Source organism: Mustela nigripes, chromosome 9 (genome assembly GCF_022355385.1).
Source record: "Mustela nigripes isolate SB6536 chromosome 9, MUSNIG.SB6536, whole genome shotgun sequence".
Classification (NCBI taxonomy): Eukaryota; Metazoa; Chordata; class Mammalia; order Carnivora; family Mustelidae; genus Mustela; species Mustela nigripes.
Window position 1 is genome coordinate 88,811,543 of NC_081565.1, and position 6,000 is coordinate 88,817,542.

At 59.6% G+C, this 6,000-nt stretch overlaps 1 long non-coding RNA gene across 5 annotated transcripts in view; it reads right to left on the reverse strand.

Moving 5' to 3' along the window:
• The window catches only part of LOC132024893 (uncharacterized), an 88,048-nt gene extending 82,830 nt beyond the window's left edge, over positions 1–5,218 (reverse strand). For 4 of the 5 annotated variants that reach the window (XR_009406350.1, XR_009406351.1, XR_009406348.1 and 1 more), the window contains exon 1: positions 2,204–5,218. This is a non-coding gene — a long non-coding RNA (uncharacterized LOC132024893). The remainder of the gene's footprint in view (positions 1–2,203) is intronic. The other variant, XR_009406347.1, reaches the window with a different exon arrangement.
• Between the last annotated feature and the right edge of the window lie 782 nt (positions 5,219–6,000).

Consider the following 6,000-nt stretch of genomic DNA (forward strand, 5'->3'; position numbering starts at 1 on the left):
AGGATGCCAGCTGGCAAGGGGCAAGCAAGCTATACGGGGAGAACATTCCAGAAGGTGCTGCAGGTACAGTAATAGGAAACCATCAAACACCCTAGCGTGTTCTCCCATCCAAGTACTAACCAGGCCCGACCCTGCTTAGCTTCCGAGATCAGACGAGATCCGGCGCGTTCAGGGTGGTATGGCCGTAGACAGCGTGTTCTAAGACTTGTGAGTGCTTCACAGTTGTTGGATTTATGGAATATAAGGTATTCCATAAACCCAAGGCAGCAGAAGTTACCGTAGGGCTCATGCAAGTGTGAAGGACTATGGAGGCTTTTCTGTCGACAGTGGGCCTCATTTGGGGGCCAGGGGGCCTCTGAGGATCTGAACAAAACCATGGCCACCTTACTCAATGCGGTACTCACAAACACAGTTGTGCCTACAGTTCCAGAGGGTCCGGGGCCCCAGGAGCGAGGACGGGGCCCGCGACTGGGAGCCGCACAGACCCACGGCTGGAACGCACGCTGGAGCCAGGGCTTCGGGCTCGCTCGCACCACGCTCCCGGCGGAAGGGAGGGCGGGTCTCTGGGAGCGAGCGGAGCAGGAACCACGTACTCACACGTGCGGAGGCCTGTTCATCCTCTGAACAGGATGAAAACGGGTTCCCATCCTAGGAACCGGGACATCCCATAGAATGAATGGGAAGGCCTGAAGTCCAGGCGTGGGACGGGCAGGGGCCCGGGGTCCTCGGGGTGCAGAGTCATTGTACCCATGGCTGGAGTCGCTCGTCCTCAGGAGAGAGCACTGGGGGGGCCTACTTATGTGGAATCCCCAGCTGTGTGGGGGGCGGCCCACCCAAACCTCACGGAGCCAGAGCAGAGCCCCGAAGCAAGGGGCAGCACTGAGGCAGCGCTGAGGCAGAAAAGATAAAAAAATTTTAAAACAGGGAAGGATGATCCTGGTCAAAAACAACAGACTGGCACCAAACGCACAAAACTCAGACACTTCAATTCTCTTTCTCATTATCAGGCCTCCAGGTGCTCACGGAGGCCAGCAGAGCACCTGCTATGTGCTGGGCCCTCTCCAGGCCTCGCGGTCCTGGCAGTCCGACTCACCCGTCTTCAGGGTGACCTCCCTGGCAAGGGCCTGGCTGCTGTCCACATTGGCAGCCTGGCTGGGGTCATGTGACCCCGAATCCATCCAGGTGCAGGCCCTGGACCTCTTTCTACCACGAGACCTGACAGCGTATTTTGAAGCTGCAAGAATAAAGCAGCTTCCCCGAAGTTCCTGTTTCCTAGAGTCCAAAGCCTTGTTATCTCTGTCAGAGCTGCTGCTGCTGGTGGTCACCTACAGGTCCCCGCACAGGGCATCTCCGAGTTGGGTGACACCCGGGTGAGGCAGAAGGGGTGTGCCTCTGCCCTCTGCCTTCAACTGCACCACCCTGAGGGCCGCATAGACCCAGGCAGGCGGAAGTGCCCAAAATGCCTTCTTTCGATGTTACACCGAGATACGACTCCAGTAAAATCAGAGACACCCAAATGGGGCTTCGTCGCCCACTGGTGTCACCGCCAATGCAATGACAGAGCTTTTGCTGGTGCGGTGACATTGCATTTCCCCTGCTGGCTGGTTTCCGGTCAGAAATAACCGTGTCTCTCCGAACGCGCGGTGGGGCACCTCGCCAGCAACCAGCCAGACGCAGGCCGCAGGGACCCGCTGACCGAAGCCTTCAGGAATCCATCACTTCAGGCTCCACCCGCGGGGCCCAAGTCAGGGCGGCAAGCTCCCGAGTTTCCAGGTTTACACAGCTGCAGGCACCGTAGGGAGCGCGCGAGTGTGAGGCTGGGACCCCTCCCAGGCCCCCTGGGATGCCGCGCGCACCGCAGGCAGGGCAGCACGCCCACCATGCCCTCCCACGGGTCCACGGGGCGCCTAGCCAGTGTCTACACCCCACGCCCCCTCCCCAGGAAGCCCGGGAGCACAGACCGGGACGCGGAGTGGTGGGGGGTGAACAGCCAGTGGGGTGACACCGCGGGTTCTCGGGGGAAATGTGGAGTTCCCGATGGCTAGGGTCAACTGCAGGGCAGTCTGGGGCCAGCAGGGAGACTGGTATGCGGGAACATTCCTCTGCGGGCTCCCATGGCGGCTGTGCCGCGCTGGAGGAGATCCACAAATATTTGTCTGGTTACATAGCTCAGGCATGTGAAAATCAGACACAAGAAACTCACCCTTTATTCTCTTTCCAGAAATGCTCCTCAACTCCGACCCCTGGTGCTCCCAGCGTCTCCCCGGATTTTCCATCTGTTCTCCATTACTCCATGGCACTGCTGTTGCAGACTTTGCTGGAAATGGGAGTCCCGCCTTGAGCCAGCACTCAGGGTGTCCGGCCCATCCTCAGGCTGGATCGTGGGGCGCCTCCTGCCGCACAGTCCTCCGGGTCTATGCAGCCCTCGCCAGCCCCCGCCCCGGCCCCAGGGCCTCTGCCACTCCCTGGGAAGACCGTGATTCCCACCGCTCCGGAATTCTGGATTACACACACGTCTGTGCGCGTCAGGCCCCGCGCGGTGCCCTGGTGCTTGTCACACGGTTCCCGCCAGCTGTCTCCTGCCGCGTATGTTCACGAGACTGGGGGCTCCAGAGGAAAGCAGACAAGTGGGGTCCGGACCTGCTAGGTGGGGAGAGGCCAGCAGGACCCAGGAGGCACCTGTGTGCAGGGGGACGGCGGGGTGCTCCCGTGTAGGGGGAGGCAAGGCCGATTGTGGCACCGGCAGGAACGCGGCCTCTTCTGCATGGGCCGGAGGCTCTGCCCTGAGCTCCGTGGGTGGAATTCTGCGGCCCAGGGCAGAGCACAGGCAAGGTTACGTGTGTGTCTTCACTGACTTGTCACTGCCATTCAGACATCCTTGCGCCGTGAGTGTAGGTGACACGCCCCACATTGTCGGGCCCCTGCATGCTTCGTCCACGACAGCAAACTCAGCCCGAAACACTGTCCCAGCTCGTCTCGATCTAACGTGACCGCACCCATTAGGCGGCGGCTGGGGCTCGTGGCCGCGGTATCGTCTGTGTTACTGCATCGCACATTCATTCTTCATCCTCCGACCCTGATTTTCAATCATAGGATTTTCTTTGTAACCCTAAGTGCTTTGTTGTAGACACTATTGAGAGAAGGGTGGCTTTCCCCAGGATTCTCCCCGGTCTCCCCTGCAGGAGCGCGCTTCACAGCTCCCTTGCCGCGTCTCACTCCCCCACCTCAGGAGTGCTCGGGGCCCCTCCCAAACAAGCCACCTGTCCTCGAGTTCTTGTCCCCAAGGTCAATTCTGAGCAAACGCAGACTTAGTGTGGATGCCGCAGAGGTGCCAAGGGTCCCCAAGCCAGAAGTCCCTCCTTCCTGGTCATAGCCTAAAATCTCCGTTTCTCTGGCCGGAGGAGGGAGGACATCAGCTCGGAGTGTCCAGGCTCTCCAGAAGAACATTGACGATTTCTGTCACCGTGTCAGGGATAATGTCTGGAAAAGATGCATCCCCACAAGTGTTGAATTACTCACGACCCCAGGGAACCAAGTTCTGTCAGGACAGTGGGTGCCACATTTGCACGTCTTTACAGGGAGCTGCCACGTGACCCAGCGCCGGAAACACCCCAAGAACAGAGACAGGGAGGGCGTGCAGGTCGCGCACGGGCTGAGAGAAGGCCAGGCGCATGGCAGTGGGTTTGGGGTCATTCACGGAAATGAGTGATAATGAATACACAGTGTAGGGAGCGCGCGGCCACCGGGCTCAGGTGTGCAAGGGAAGGCACCTGCCCAGGTGGCCCAGCCCCTCTGGAGTCCCGGCCCACGTGTCCCTGCCCACGTGGGGCAAACATGCCACCCTGGGGACAAAGCTAATGCTGTTAATTTGAAGTTTCCTCTTTTTGTTTTGTTTCTATCCCATTCACACATTTTGCAGGGCTTCCTAAGAACTGTGAGCACATGTGTCCCCAAGACTGGTTTGTATTTGTTCCAGTTGCTGTCCCTGCTGAAGAAGTACTTGACACAGGGACTCAGAACCACTGTCCTCTTTTTTTTCCTGATTCTGTGGGCAGGGGGTCAGGGAAGGCCCCCAGGGTGCAGCTGCCACATGGGGGCTTGAGCCCTGGTGGGTAGCAGAGCATTCACAGGGCCGACGGCTGATGGGAACGGCCCTGGTTGCCTACTCACAGCGGGCTCCGTGAGATCCGGCTATCCCGAGCCCTGGGACACTGTGGCCTGTGTCATAGTGGGTGGCCCATGTCCCTCACACTCTACAAGCCTGCTGGGCTCAGGGGAGGGGCGCGGATCCCGCCGCTGGGTAGGACGAGTGTCACAGAACGTGGAAGGCGTGGTCGAAGAGCCACTGTACTGAGTATGGCAGTAAACACAGCTGGAGTCAGCGTGGAAACTCTTGAAGGCGATCCTGGCACGGCCTGGATGTGACAGCGGGGCCTGGAGGCAGCCGATGGGATTCCTGCCACGTTCCCAAGGCCTGGATCTGCTGCAGCACAACCGAGCTGAGGACCGGAGCTGACCAGTTCCCGAAAAGGCTTCCGCGGATCCTCTCACGCGTCCAAGTGTGGATGGAGCAGAAAGCAGCTGTGTTACAAGAGACTGAGCGGGAACCGTTGACGGAAACCACACCCCTCCACAGTTACAGAAAACGCCACGGCTTGTTCAAGGCTGTCACGGGGTTTGCCTCGTCTGATGACATTTCACACATGACTAAATGCACCGCCAAAACCAGAAGCCAGGCATTAAGATGGGCGTGGAGAGCTCTGGACACAAACCCAGCACATAAGAGGAAGAGGGGGAGGAAAACTAATCAGAAGAAGGAACGAAGGCAGGAGCGAGGCAGACAACAAACGCCAGCAAGCCGGCTCGCCAGCTGTCAACAAGAGCACGAAGGGACCATCCCGGGCTTAGAGGCCAGAGGTCATGCAGAGGCAGGGTATCCAGGGGGTGGCGTCCGTCCGTAAAGGTCCGGTGCTGAATACGTGGTTTGTGACCACGCCTGCCACCACACAGTCCCGGGGTCCCGAGGTAGAAGGAGGGAGGCGGGATGTGGTTCTTCGTTTAAAGGAATAAGTCAGGGACACCTGAATGGCTCAGTCAGTTAAGTGGCTGCCTTCGGCTCGGGTCATGATCCCAGGATCCTGGGATCGCGTCCCACATCGGGCTCCTTGTCCAGCAGGGAGCCTGCTTCTCTCTCTGCCTCTGCCTGACACTCTGCCTGCTTGTGCTCTCTCTGACAAATAAATAAATAAAATCTTTTTAAAAATAATAAAAGAAAGAAGTCATGTGCGGAGCATGGGTCTGAGCATGGGGAGCCCACAAACAGGCGAGGACCGCAGCTCTGGGGGACCGCCCTCTACGGGAAAGACAGACAAGAGCCAGGTCAAGGGGGGTCAGGGGTCAGACCAGGGAGGGTCTGAGGAAGCAGGATAAGGAGCCACTTCATTTCGGAGACTGGAGATAAGGACCGCTGCGCACAGCCACCGCCAGTCCCGGGGAGTGTGGGGGCAAGGTGCGCAGAGCGCAGCTCGCAGCCGTCGGGGGGCCTCCAATGAGGCGGGTGGGGCTCTGGAGAAGAGACAGGAAGGAGATGACCCCAGTGTCTGCGGCCGCAGCCCTGCAAAGACGGAGCCAACACCTGCTGAGTTTGCTGGAGCAGGCGGGGGTGGCGGTGAGGCCCCTGGCGTGCAGACACGTGAGCCAGTTTCTCGGCCAGTTAAGTCTGGGCGTGTGTTGGACATCTGACGGAGGTCTCGGGGACCCCCACCATGCCACCAGGCTGCGGAGAGGCGCCCAGCTGGACAGTGTGGATGGTCGCCAGGAGGTGGTTTGGCACAAGCTCACTGGAGCAGAAGGGACCCCCAGGAAGGGGACCCTGAGTCCCAAAGGGCCCAGGATGGACGGACGGGCGGGTGACAAGCCAAGGGAGCCAAGCAGGAGGGTTTCTGGGGCTGTGAGGGGGACAGCGCCGGAGGCAGAGGAGGAGACACCTGTCCAGTGTGA